The sequence below is a fragment of the Triticum urartu genome, chromosome 5A (assembly GCF_056163025.1).
Source record: "Triticum urartu cultivar PI428250 chromosome 5A, HENAU_Tu73, whole genome shotgun sequence".
NCBI classification, from domain to species: domain Eukaryota; kingdom Viridiplantae; phylum Streptophyta; class Magnoliopsida; order Poales; family Poaceae; genus Triticum; species Triticum urartu.
Genome location: NC_141877.1, coordinates 23854711 through 23869415, shown reverse-complemented (window position 1 = coordinate 23869415; position 14705 = coordinate 23854711). Strand labels below are relative to the sequence as shown.

At 42.3% G+C, this 14705-nt stretch overlaps 1 long non-coding RNA gene and 2 pseudogenes across 1 annotated transcript; all 3 read left to right on the top strand.

The window, feature by feature from the left end:
• The first annotated feature begins 5077 nt into the window (after positions 1–5077).
• LOC147967651 (uncharacterized) lies at positions 5078–6237 on the top strand (annotated as a pseudogene).
• A 3850-nt stretch (positions 6238–10087) lies between these two features.
• On the top strand, positions 10088–10665 carry LOC147967650 (uncharacterized). The gene is made up of 3 exons (XR_015603183.1): positions 10088–10173; positions 10284–10341; positions 10427–10665. It is a non-coding gene; the product is annotated as an uncharacterized LOC147967650 (long non-coding RNA).
• A 143-nt stretch (positions 10666–10808) lies between these two features.
• LOC147967649 (uncharacterized) lies at positions 10809–14174 on the top strand (annotated as a pseudogene).
• Positions 14175–14705: the final 531 nt, after the last annotated feature.

Genomic DNA, 14705 nt, shown 5'->3' with positions numbered 1-14705 from the left:
CAGAAGAAGAGGAAGAAGAAGAAAAAGAAGAAAAAGAAAAATGGGCCAAAAATCAGGGTGTTACAACCTTCTTCAATGGAGAGGTTTCCCCGGTAAATTTAGAGATTGGATTGCAACTGTCTTGTGTTCCACATCTTTGAGGATCCTTTTAAATGGAGTGGCTGGCGTTCTCATCAAGTATGGTCGTGGGCTACGACAAGGGGACCCCGTCCCCCTCTCTTCTATTCGTCATTGCTATTGACCCATTGCAACAAATCCTTAGGTGGCGACGAGACATGGGTTCCTACATAATATGAATCTTCAAATAAACTGATGTGCTCCACGGGCTTTGGAAGATTGCCTCGTGGATCGCTTTCCTCCTAACCCACCAGATCACGCATAATGTTACTGCCAGTCGGACCTAGAAATCTTTTGGAAGGTTCCAAAAACTTGAAAACCACACTTCCTATACGTAAATGGGTCGGTCTGTTCGTTCATGGCGGGGAGCGCCAAGTACGGTTAAGATTTTAACCGGCGCGTGAAGCGCCAAATAGGAAATCCTGGTGTCGAGGGGGTTGGGTGGCATGAGAGCTATTTCTCGCTTAGTGCGAGTCAACGCGGTACTCTTACCACAAGGAGTTCCCTTAATGAGTCAGCCTAGTCAATCAACTTTCTTCCAATTTTTCTTTCAGTTTTCCATCCTGCTTTGCTATTTCTGGTTTTTATCTAATTTGTTTTTTAGTTTTTATGCATATCTTCGTTGATTTACTTCCTTTTTCTTTTTCTTTCTTTCTTCGGTTTCCACGTGTTTTCTTCAAAAAAAGTGTGTGCCTTTCTTCATCATTTTTATTGGTTTTTTGTGTGTTTTTCTTCAGCAAGGTTTTTCAACACATGTCTATGTTTTTTAATATACATTGTACATTTTTAGTGTTCGCGTGGAACATTTTTCTGATACACATTAAACAATTTTCAAAAGCACCATGTACATTTTTGACAAATACATGCTTTGAAGAAAAAATTTCAATACATGTTGAGCATTTTCCAAATACACGTAAACATTTTTTAATGGCAATAAACATTTTATGAAACTACGTGGTCATTTTTTTTAGGGAAAAGCTTCATATCAATCGGCCGATTTTAAGCATGCATCCGCCACGCGCTGCATCGTGAGATGACGCTGATCAACGTTTTATGTTGGGCGTGTTTTCACACGGGTCTATTACATTTTCGCTTGCAATTTTGCTCGGCCTTCTCGTGCGCACGACAAGAGCCCCGTGGGCCTTCAACCTTCCATGCCGCTTCCTTCCTGAAACAACGTCCAGGTTCGGTCGTTCTCCACACATCTCTCGTTCATCCAAACGAGGCGGTAGCAGCTGCACCGCCGTTGCCGTCATCGCTGTCTCCGGTCGTCTCTACCACCGCCCATCCCTCTTTGCTCCTCCTCTCCTCTATCAACAACGTCCGTTGTTAACATACTCTTCCATCAGATTGGTTTTTTGGTTGCATTTGCTAGAGCATGCATTTTTATATGGTATCAGAGCTAAGAGGTCTTGAGTTCAAGACTGGCTGAGACAATTAAATTGCAGCCTACTTTTGGTCCACGTTTAGATCTGAAGGAGGCACACATGAGGGGCAGTGTTGACATATAAATATATTGCTTAGTCTCTTCCGTCAGATTGGTCTTTTTGGTTGCATTGGTTAGGGAATGCACTTCTACATGGAGTGGTCTAGTCAATGCAACCAAAAGACTTATCTGATGGAAGAGTATGTCAATACTCCCCCTCACGTGTGGCTCCCTCAGGCCTAAACGTGGACCGAAAGTGGGCTGCAATTTAATTGCGCCAGCTAGGTATTGAATTCAAGACCTCTTGGCTCCAATACCATGTAGAAGTGCATACCAATGCAACCAAAAGACTAATCTGATGGAAGCGACTAAGCAATACATTTATACATCAACACTCACCCCTGCTGCTACCGGATGACGATGAAGACGACCTCCACTCGTCGCTGCCATCCACAGTGCAAGCATCGCCTCAAGTGGAGGCCGCCGGTCTAACGAAAAACTTATAGAAGTCGATGGTGGGCAGTGCAGGTAAGAATTTGGATTGCAGCATCCTCAGTAATTTTTTCTGAAACATCACATGTGTTGCATAAGTTCTTTCCGCAGCAATACATGTGTTCCAAAAAAGCGAAGATGGCAAAAAGAAATTCTGCAACACCAATTCCGTTGCAAGAAAAATCTACAACAAAACTATTGCAAAAATAATTCTGCAACAAGACCTGTGTTGCAAAAAAAATATCTGCAACACAACCAATGTTATAAATGTTTCTACAACAAGATCTCTGTTGCAAAGTGGAGAAATACGTTCACCCGTTAGATTGGGTCAGATTCGACGGCTCGCGAGGCGGTGGATCTTTTTAAAAGATCCACCGGCCGACACGTAGCAGCCCTTTTTTTACAATGTCTAAATACTTTTGCTTTCAAAATTTTAGAAACATTTTTTTGAAACATGTGAATAATTATTTAAAATGGAATGTGCATTTTTTGATTGGCACGAAACTTTTCCTTACACTATACAAAACTTTTCTTAATATTTTGTAAATATTCTTTTAAATGTGATATGTTTTAAAACATGTGAACATTTTCTGAATAGTATGAAATATAATTTTGAATTAGGCAAATATTTAAACAGTTCTTAAAATGACACAAACATTTTTTGAAAGTGTGTGAATATGTTTTGAATGTGACAAACATTTTTACCTAATGCTACCAATATTATTTTAAAGTTGCCTAATATTGTTTAAAATGACACAGCACGTACATTTTCTTTTGAAAGCGCTTTGATTTTTTTGTTTAGACACTACAATATTGTTTCATTTCAGAAATTTAAATAAAAGTAATAAAACAAGAAAATAAATAAAAAAGGAAAGAAAAAACCAGCGTTTCTCCCCACGCCGGGCCAGCCTAATAAGGCGCTGCTGGAAGCGAGTGCTCTCACTGCGAGGGAGGTATAGCCGCCCCCGGTCCAGCCAGGAGTCTACGGGAAAAACGATCAACATCACCATGTATAGCGCTACAATTTGACGTGAATTGGCTCAGATTTTTTTTGAGGGAATGTCATCATGGCGCACTTTATTTCAAGTTGAATAATTATTCATCTTTCATTACACCCGGGACAATAAAGCTACGGGGATTACCCTCCCAAAACAGAAAAGAATTAGAAGTAAAAGCATGCCAAGCTAATGTGTGCGCCACCATGTTCACTTCCTGTTGCAATGTTGCACAGAGATATTCCTAATTCTAGATGCAATCTAAAAACAATCTACTAGTATAGCCGAGTATGGACTCCACACCTGAATGATCCCCATTAAAAGCTTGTACAAGTTCTAGAGAATCTATTTCAACTATTATTGGAACACAACCCAACTTTTCCATCATGTACTGCCCTTCTGAAGCGTTGTTGCCTCTGCTGTTGCTGCACCAAAAATCGATCTAGAGGCCAGTAACCTCCTGCAATAGCTTCACCAACTGCATTACGTAGCACTGCACCTGCTCCATCTGTTCCATTTTCAATAAAAGATGCATCGACGTTCAGTTTATATGAAAGTCTTCGTTGTCTCTGGTCTGCACCAGGCAACAGTCTAAGCAGCAAATGACCGACAATTAAACACATAGGATGGTCTTAGGTGATTACATCAGATTTAAAAGCATGATAAACATAGATGTCTTGGTAGGCATGTATACTAATGCTAAGTTATATAATAAGGGGCTCTTGCAACTTGATTATATTGAGTAGACGATTAGGTGCAGTCCCTTGGAAGTGCATTTCAAGACGAAAGCATATGCTTGACGTTCCTCCATGTGCGCCTGATGGAAGAAGTCGCTCTAGCCTCTAGTGATGGTGGCCCTTTTGTCAACACCCTTGATAAAGCGGGTTGTGATAGCGGTAGTTCCGTCTCCAGTAATGATTGGCACCATGGTCAGCATCCATGTGTGAGAAAAGCGAGCCCTTAGAAACAGAAACCCTAAAGTGCTGAAAATGATAGTAAAGGTTAGTTAGTATATCATTTTATACGATGTCATTGTATGAAATAGAACAAAGTAATTGCAAAGGATTACCATCCTTTTGCCATCTGTAGCAAATGTTTCCATCATGTGGCACACATAGTACTGATTAGGTGTGGTGGTGTTATGGATGAGCTTTCGCAGCCTACGAACATTATGGTTGTAGAGCTTAACTCTGTTGCCCCCACACAACGTGCGGACTAAACTCATCTAGGTAGTGGATGCCAAGATTACATATGTTAAATTATACAAAGTTATACCATTTTGTAGTTGTGATGAGAGTAGTTGGAATGAGAAGAGTAATGTAGCTCTTACTGCGGAGAATATACTTTCCTGGCTTTAGATTGATTTTCTTTCCTTTGAATTTTTGCATTGAGCTTGCTTTGCGTGGGTGATGAATATACTCAAATGGTTTATTGTGCTTGCGACATAGCGGTTCGTCTGTAATGAATAAATAAGATCATGCTAAGATAAAATGATGTCTATGATTTGAAACTTGTCAATGGTAATCATAAATATGTTTTTGAGTATTACTCTTGGTAATTTGGCCGCCGCCGATATCGCTGGTTGTGTCTGCCTCCTCTTGTTTAACTGCTGACATCTGGAAAAAAGTAGTAGAATCATTAACCTGACCTATCTGCATGTGATTTCAGCTGGCATGTTTAACAGTTATGCATCCATTTGAATATAGTGAGACCGAGTTATTACTGGACATAATTTCACAGGCTATTACTATGAAATTGCAAGTGTATCAGGAAATGAATAATCTGTTGTTGCTGCATAAATATAGGAGCTGCATGATTTCTTATTCTCCACCAACCGCCTTGTTAGTGTGCCACATGCTTCTGTGGGGTCCTCACACCGCCCTCCCTTTCTCTTATCTCCAGCCGAGAGACACACAGCCACATATTCCTCCAAGCCCCTCCTCCCTTCCTCTGTTCCTCTCTCCCTGATCTGTTGTATCCCCCAAGCCCCTCCTACCTCCCCGATCTGCTACCTCTGTCAAGCGATGCAGCCAAATCGATGGCGTCCATGCGCATCCCAAGAGAAAGTGAGGTAGAGGGAGTGGCCCATGGCTGGATTAGGCAGCTGCAAAGCTCAGTGGCTCTGCTGCGAGCCTGACACGGCGGAGGCGAGAGTATGGACGCCGGCTGACGACGGGATACTGTGGGCATCGTCTGCCGGGACTACAATGGAGCCCGGCACCACAGCGCCCGGAGCTGCAATGGAGCTCTGCCGGGGTTGCAATGGAGCCCGGCACCACGGCGCCCGAGCTGCAATGGAGCTCCGTTGGAGCTGCCATGAAGAGTGGGTGCTACTGCCGGCGGTGTGGCAAGTCGAGGACGGCGACGCTCACCACCGGTGCTGCAATGAAGTGGGCGTTGCTGCCGGCGGCATTGCAATAGAGCAGGTGCTGCTGCGGGCGGCGCAACAAGTCAAGGATGGCAGGGCAGCAAGTCGAGGACGACGACGCTCGCCACCAGTGATGCAATGAAGCGAGCGCTGCTGCCAATGGCGCAACAAGTCGAGGACGGCGACGCTTTAATGAAGCGTCGATGGAGCCACCGACATCGGGCTGCTGCATGGCGAGGGATGCAATACTATGGCGGCCTCGGGCCTCGATGATGTTGTGTTTGTCTAGGTCACAACATCGCCGCTGCTGCAAAATTACCAAGAGTAATACTCAAAAACATATTGAGGACCTGCTGTAGTCACGTTGGTCACGCATAGTCAGAGTCGCGTTTGCTGCTTTGTGCTGGGAGTGGTGTATGCGAGGCCACTGTAAATTGGTGCTACCAAGGCGAGTGGTGGGTCCTTGATCCCTACATGCAGTACCAGTTTAGATAGTAATACTGGTTAAATTAACTCATGATCAACTGTTAAAATTTGCCGCTATAAATTAAGGTGAAAGGCCCCTTGAATTGTTTGCCTCGTTCACACAATGAATTCCTTGTGCAGGGAGTTCTAGCGATGCATTATACAAGGAGCTATGGCATGCTTGAGCTAGGCTTTTGATCACAGTGCCTTGCCAAGGTGAAGGGATTTACTACTTTCCAGATAGTTATATGGAACACGTATGTGTCACCGCATTGGTGTTTGATTTTCTTGATGCCAAATAACTAATGAATGAATTTTGCTACTCAACACAAACAATAGCTATTTGTACAATGTGACACCGCTTGCTTCTTGTGTTAAAATGACAATGACTTTGTTTATGCCAAATACTCATCCAGTTATTCAAATCATAATCATCCGCATATTTAAAGATCGTCCACATACACATTTAGAACCTGTTAGGGTCATCGTGTGTGCGAGACGTGTGCTTCTCTAGTATGGTCGTGTATTAGTTGACAAATGAGTATCCATTAGAGGGTACCACTTTACATACAGTGCTTCCAGCCTTGTAGGCCTCACGAGAAGTCCCTTTGCCAAGCTTCACTGTGATGCCTAACTAACTATTTCACAAACATTTTTGTTAGCTAATAAAATCAATAGATTTTCGCATGTCATGACAAACTGATTTCTTCCGGCTGCCCAAAAAACAGAGTACTAATACACTGAGAGACTGTACAATTGTTTAGCCTACTTTACAAATTAATTTCAGAACTGGCTAAACATATCAGGATATACACCAGTTGACAGCGAAGAAAATAAATCATCACCACTAATACTCTACTAAATGAATACAACCATTCACATCTCCAGAATTGTACTCCCTCCGTTCCAAATTACTCGTCGCAGAAATGGATGTATCTAGAACTAAAATACATCTAGATACATCCATACCTGCGACAAGTAATTCGGAACGGAGGGAGTATTATACATGTCAAAGAATGACTAACAATACTTGTTCTTCTCTGAAAGCTGACAAGAAAATACAGTTGGTAGAAATGTTAAAATGATTTTGAGCTCTAAACTCCAGTTATCAATACACTTGACTGTCTACCGATCTTTGACTGGTTAATTTAGGAATCATCAAATTTACCTATAAGGGAGCAATTGTCTGTAAGATGTGACTTGTTTGCATGCATTTCAAAGATAAATATGTAAATAAAAGTTGACTTGCATACCTGGATATTTACATTCACATACAGAGACAATATATCTTCAGTTTCACATATAGGACAAGAATGTATAGTCACAAACTCACAATTCCATGGCAGCAAAAATCTTCAACCATCTGTGAACTCCATACAAAAATGATATTAGAGATCTCTTGTTTTGTTGATATATTGATATATACAGGAAGGAGATGTAGTCTATAGGACAGGAGAAGCAACCATCAATTGTGCTAATGTCACCTATCCATAGTGCCATATGTCCAAAGGCACTCGAGTAAAAATTAAGACACAAAAGTGACAAATGGCAATGGGAGTTTGGAGCTCATCCATCTGATTTAGATGGTCTGGGAAAGAACAACGATTTTGCCCTCTTGTGGATTTAAAATACAATTAGAAAAGTTCAGTTAACTGGTGAATAGGTGCTTTAAGCTCATCCAACCTCCTTAGTTTTGGAAATGAACAAATCCCTCTCATAACATAATTTAATACATCATATTTACGCAGACATTGCCAATTCAATTATCTGGCACACAATAGTTAAAAAATAGGAACTGCTAGTACATCGTACATATACACGTAGTATATCACAAAGCATGGCTAGAGTTCTTTGGTTATTAAAATGCTCTCTTGTGTGTATAATAGCGGTTTAGGATAAAATCCTGGACCGCTAGAGTTCTTTTGTTAACAGCAGTTTTGGTAGAAAATAGAAGCTTCAGCTAGCACCAAGTCATAAACTTATAGTAGATAACTCCAAGAAGAAGGTTATCAGTCCCTTGTGGATTCTTTTCATAAACAATGTTACCATGCTTTGAAGCCTCTCTGTACTTTACTGATCTATACTTCTTGTGGGCAAATGCGAAGTGCCCCTCTTCATCACCAGCTACAGCCGCTCCTTCAGCTGCAGGCGTGGAAATTGTAGCCCAAACAAACACACCCTAAGTAATAGTAAGAAATTGGTTAGGAATAATATGCAACACATATATAAATAACCAAGAGATATGGGAATTCACATGCAGATTTTATTTGATAATAGTTCTTTATCTAAGAAGATACAAAATTCCATGTAACCATATTTCCTACCACCACATGATATATTATGGTGCCATTTCATTAAAAATCATTGAGATTATTAAGAAATGGATAGAAAAGATGAACTATAAAATAAAGTAGCATCTCTATATGGGCATCAAACAAATTACCATGCTGACCTAATAAGCACATACATGTAGCATTAGCACCGAATAGAACATCTGAACATGAATAAACAATGTCATACAATATTAATGCAAGGATGCCATGGACTGATCAAAATGAAAATAGGGCATATAAAACCCTCTTTGAAATTCTAACTGGTGAATAGTTTGTGGGTGCTTACAAATTCACTCAATGAGTTATGGTCGAAAGCAGTAAATTTGAACTATTTTTGTTCTGGCGGCGGATCATAATACACACATAAAACACTACTTGTAGATATACATATTGGATATAGACATCATCGAGGTTGCAAATTAAAATATACCTCTATAATAAGAAAATTAAGAAAAATCCAATTTCATAGTTTCCATCTTGTCAGCATCAACGCTCAGTGTGAAGCAATGGTTTTAGGTAACGGTATGGTTCAAACATTTACTATGTTAATGCGTGTGTGCTATCTCCCATATTTCTACCTTCCAGTAACCACGAAAGATTATTATTCCAAAACAACCCCCTGCAAAATTATGAAGGAAAAGAAAGACAAGAACAGAGTCAGTCATGAACAAAGCAACAAGGAATCAATAGACCAGCATGAAAGAGACTTTCACACAAGAAGAAACAACCCACCCACATATATTTGCTTCCCACAATCCTTGCAAATCGGAGGAACACAAACAAAAGAGGAAGATATGGGGAGAGGAGAAGGATGAGCAAGAGGGGATCTTGTGATAGGATGAACCGACCACAACCATGGAGCTCGGGCCTCGCTGCTCCATCCTAGCAGGCCGGCGTCGCTGCTCCCCCACCGCTGGCCTCCTGGGCCTCCCCTGCTCCTCCACCCCAGCGAAAAGACCCCGCCTCCCCAACCATTGGTCGTGTCAATTGTGCTAATGTCACCTATCCATAGTGCCATATGTCCAAAGGCACTCGAGTACAAATTAAAACACAAAAGTGAAAAATGGCAATGGGAGTTTGGAGCTTATCCATCTGATTTAGATGGTCTGGGAAAGAACAATGATTTTGCCCTCTTGTGGATTTAAAATACAATTACAAAAGTTCAGTTAACTGGTGAATAGGTGCTTTAAGCTCATCCAACCTCCTTAGTTTTGAAAATGAACAAATCCCTCTCATAACATAATTCAATACATCATATTTATGCAGACATTGCCAATTCAATTATCTGGCATACAATAGTTAAAAAATAGGAACTGCTACACTAGTAGAAAAAGGGTCAAACGTGAAGCACATTAGTGCCGGTTTGTATTTGAGCCAGCACTAATGTATACATTAGTGCCGGTTCCAACGGCTAGCCGGGCCGCTTTCATTAGTACCGGTTCGTGGCGAACCTTTAGCACCAGTTCGTGCCACGAACAGGTACTAATGAGAGTGGTGGCAGGATGTTGTCAGACAGGGGCCCCTCCAGCCCCTTTAGTACCGGTTCTTGGCACGAACCGGTACTAAAGGTCGTCCTACATAAACCCTTCGTCCACCCGAGCTCGCTATGTAATTCCCCTTTCCCCTCTCCTCTCTGTTCTTCCCCTCTTCCTCTCGAGCTCATCACACACTTTGCCCAAATTTTGTCAAGATTTGAAGGCCCCCATCCATTGAAATGATCACAAAGGTTAGCAACTTTGTCCTTTCATCTCTCATTGCTAGATTTACTCTTGCAATGCTTTATATAGTGATTAATTTGTGAGTTTCGTAATTTGGGAGGAAATATATATATGTGCTAGTATTTGATTTATATGCAATTTCAGGTCAAAACTAACACTTAGTTTGCATATGTAGGTGTGGTTTACTTAGTGCCTTCTAAATCTCCGTCGTAACCACCGTCGATCGCCCGCACCGTCCCGTCGCCGGCACCACCTTGTGGTGAGCCTCTTTGTTCATGAAATTTTATATAAAAATTGATGTTTGTGTGATTTGGATATATAGTTACTCGTATAATTATCTTATCCGTACGTTGTTTGTTATACATATAGTGCCATGGTTTTGATATCCGTCCCCGTCGGCCCTCGTCCTTGTTATGATTCGGATGTGGTATATATATTCTCTTTTAAAACTAGTTGCATTTCGTGTTTATGACAAATTATGCCCATCAAGTTGACATAGAAATTTTTTCTAGGAGGTATGTGAACCGGAAATTCCAACCGACCCTATTGTCGAGAGGTTAAATTTAGTTGAAAGAGAAAACGAGTACTTGAAAGAAAAATTGAAAAGAATTGAGGGGGAGAAGATGGAATTGGAGTTGCATGTCGCCGATGTCGTCGATGATCACAAGATCAAGATGGAGAAAATGCGCTTGAAGATTAGAAAGATTAGAAAATATGCCATCGATAGTGAGGCTTGGTATCATTATGCTGTTGGATCCATTGTTACCTTAGTTGCGATCTTGATCGCATTTGTTGTTGCATTTAAATGCTTTAGCTAGAGAGTTATTTGTTTGTTGCAGTTAAGTGTTGTATGAACTTGTATTAATTTGGTCTATTCGGTGTTGTGTAATGAAGATGAGCCGGCAATGGATGTATGATGACCGATGCTCTCCCTAGTTCGTTGAGGGCGTGCATACTTTTCTGATTGCGGCTGAGGCAAACAAGCGGGCGGATGGTTTTATGCCTTTTCCATGTGCTGGCTGTAACAATGGTCACAATTACTCTACATCAAGAACCATTCATGTCCACCTGTTTGAGTCCGGTTTCATGCCCCACTATAATGTTTGTACCAAGCACGGAGAAAGAGGGGTTATGATGGAAGACAATGAAGAAGAAGAGGACGACGACAGCTATCCTGGCCATGGGTTCCCTGAATACGATGATACAACAATGGGGGAAGAAGCTGAGACGGTAATGCGGGAACAAGCTGGGGCGGCAATGCGGGAAGAACCTGAAGAAGAGGCATCAGATGAACCCGTTGATGATCTAGGTCGGGCCATTGCCGATGCAAAGAGAAACTGCGCAAGTGATTTGGAGAAGAAGAAGTTGCAGCGCATGTCAGAGGATCACAAAAAATTGTTGTACCCGAATTGCGTAGGTGACAAGAAAAAGCTGGGCACCACACTCGAATTGCTGCAATGGAAGGCAGAGAATGGTGTATCTAACAAGGGATTTGGAAAGTTGCTGGTAATGATAAAGGATATGCTTCCAAAGGACAACGAATTGCCCGAGAGTACGTACGAAGCAAAGAAGGTTGTCTGCCCTCTAGGGTTAGAGGTGCAGAAGATACATGCATGCCCTAATGATTGCATCCTCTACCGTGGTGAGTACGAGGATTTGAACGCTTGCCCGGTATGTGGTGCATTGTGCTACAAGATCACCCGCGATGACCCTGGTGATGTCGAGGGCCGGAACCCCAGGAAGAAGATTCTTGCCAAGGTGATGTGGTATGCTCCTATAAAACCACGGTTGAAACGTTTGTTCCAAAACAAAGAGCATGCCAAGGCGATGCGATGGCACAGAGAAGACCGTAAGAAAGACGGAAAGTTGAGAGTACCCGCTGACGGGTCGTAGTGGAGAAAAATCGAAAGAAAGTATGGGAAGGAGTTTGCAGATGACGCAAGGAGCGTATGGTTTGGTCTAAGCGCAGATGGCATTAATCCTTTTGGGGAGCAGAGCAGCAACCATAGCACCTGGCCTGTTACTCTATGTTTGTAGAACCTTCCTCCTTGGTTGTGCATGAAGCGGAAGTTCATTATGATGCCAGTGCTCATCCAAGGCCCTAAGCAACCCGGCAACGGCATTGATGTGTACCTAAGGCCATTAGTTGAAGAACTCTTACAACTGTGGAATGGAACAGGTCTACGTGTGTGGGATGAGCACATGGGGGAAGAATTTGACCTAAAGGCATTGCTGTTCGTGACCATCAATGATTGGCCTGCTCTCAGTAACCTTTCAGGACAGACAAACAAGGGATACCGCGCATGCACGCACTGTTTGGACGATACCGACAGTATATATTTGGCTAATTGTAAGAAGAATGTGTACCTGGGACATCGTCGATTTCTTCCGAGCAGGCATCCCGTAAGAAAGAAAGGCAAGCATTTCAAAGGTGAGGCGGATCACCGAACGAAGCCTGGCCACCGTACTGGTGCTGATGTACATGATATGGTCAAGGATTTGAAGGTGGTCTTTGGAAAGGGTCCTGGTGGACAACCTGTTCCGAATGACGCTGACGGACACGCACCCATGTGGAAGAAGAAATCTATATTTTGGGACCTGCCCTATTGGAAACGCCTAGAGGTCCGCTCCACAATCGATGTGATGCACGTGACGAAGAATCTTTATGGGACCCTGCTTGGCTTCTTGGGCGTGTATGGGAAGACAAAAGATACACCTAAGGCACGGGAGGACCACCAACGTATGCACGGAAAAGACGGCATACATCAGGGTCATGCAAGCTACGCTCTTACCAAAGAAGAGAAGGAAATCTTCTTTGAATGCCTGCTCAGTATTAAGGTACCGTCTGGCTTCTCGTCGAGTATAAAGGGAATAATAAACATGGCAGAGAAAAAGTTCCAGAACCTAAAGTCTCATGACTGCCACGTGATTATGACGCAACTGCCTCCGGTTGCATTGAGGGGGCTTCTACCGGAAAATGTTCGATTAGTCATTGTGAAGCTATGTGCATTTCTCAATGCAATCTCTCAGAAGGTAATCGATCCAGAAATCATACCAAGGTTACAGAATGATTTGGTGCAATGTCTTGTCAGTTTCGAGTTGGTGTTCCCACCATCCTTCTTCAACATCATGACGCACGTCCTAGTCCACCTATGCGAAGAGATTAACATTTTGGGTCCTATATTTCTACACAATATGTTACCCTTTGAGAGGTTCATGGGAGTCTTAAAGAAATATGTTCATAACTGTGCTAGGCCAGAAGGAAGCATCTCCAAGGGCCGTCAAAATGAGGAGGTCATTGAGTTTTGTATTGACTTTATTCCTGACCTTAAGCCGATTGGTGTTCCTGAATCGCGGCATAAGGGCAGACTGGATGGAAAAGGCATGCTAGGAGGGGAACAAATAATATGTATGGACGGACATTCTCTCACTGAAGCACACTACACAGTTCTACAGAATTCCGCCTTGGTGGCTCCGTATATGGATGAACACAAGAATTTGGTATGCTCCAAACACGCGGAGCGGTCTGATGACTGGATTACACGCGAACAAACCAGGAGTTTCGCCAGCTGGTTGCAAGCACGTACCATGCATGACACCTCTATTGAAGATGACCTGTACTTGTTGTCCCAGTTACCATCTTCGAATATAATAACTTTCAAAGGGTACCAGATAAATGGTAATACAATTTACATGATCGCCCAAGATAAGAAGAGCACCAACCAAAACAGTGGTGTCCGCTTTGATGCAGAAACCAAGACAGGAAAGGAAACATATTATGGTTATATACAGGACATATGGGAAATTGACTATCGACGTGGTTTGAAGGTCCCTTTGTTTCGGTGCAAATGCGTCAATATGACACGAGGCGGGGTAACGGAAGACCCGCAGTACGGAATGACAACAGTGGATATCAACAATCTTGCATATGCAGACGAACCATTCGTCCTATTCAATGAAGTGGCACATATTTTCTATGTGAAGGACATGTCTACCAAGCCAAGAAAAAGAAAAGATAAGGAAGCGAATGCATCGTACGATGAGCCAAAGTGACACATAGTTCTTTCTAGGAAGAGAAACATCGTGGGAGTGGATGACAAGACAGACAAGTCAGAAGACTATGAAAAGTTTGATGAAATTGCTCCATTCACAGTGAATATTGACCCGAGCATCCCGTTAAATGATGAAGATTTTCCATGGTTACGGTGCAAATGGACACACGCGAAGAAAAAGTTTCACACCCAAAGATCTGGGATGTGATAGGCTTCATTAGCTATCATTACTTTCTTCTGTGTTTCACACCCAAAAGGGAATCTCTCTAATAGTTAGGGTAGTTAATTATGTGTTTTGGCATTTGAAACGCGAAGAAATTTTATGTGCAAACAAATTCTTTCATGCCTTTACTGATTTTTAAAGTTAAGTTATTCACAAACTAGTGATTCACAATAATTTCAAATAATTCAAATTTAAACTATTCAAATTTGAAAACTACGGGCACTAATAGAAAGTTTGTAATTTTTTGTACCTAAAGCAAAAATATTCACAAAGAAACTCGAAATACACAAAAAAACAACTAAAAAATAAATAAAGCAAAAAAATAAAACAAGCCCGCCTTCTAGGCTAGAGCGGCCTGCATACGACTAGAAACCCAACCCGTTGTTGAGCCAGGATGCAGGCCCGCAAAGGCCCGGTAGGCCCACGGGGCAGCACAGCACAGGTAGGCCCAGAAGGCCTGCATTTGAGAGGAGCTCGAAGGAGCAGCCGCGGCTGGGTTTATAAACCAGTGCGGCT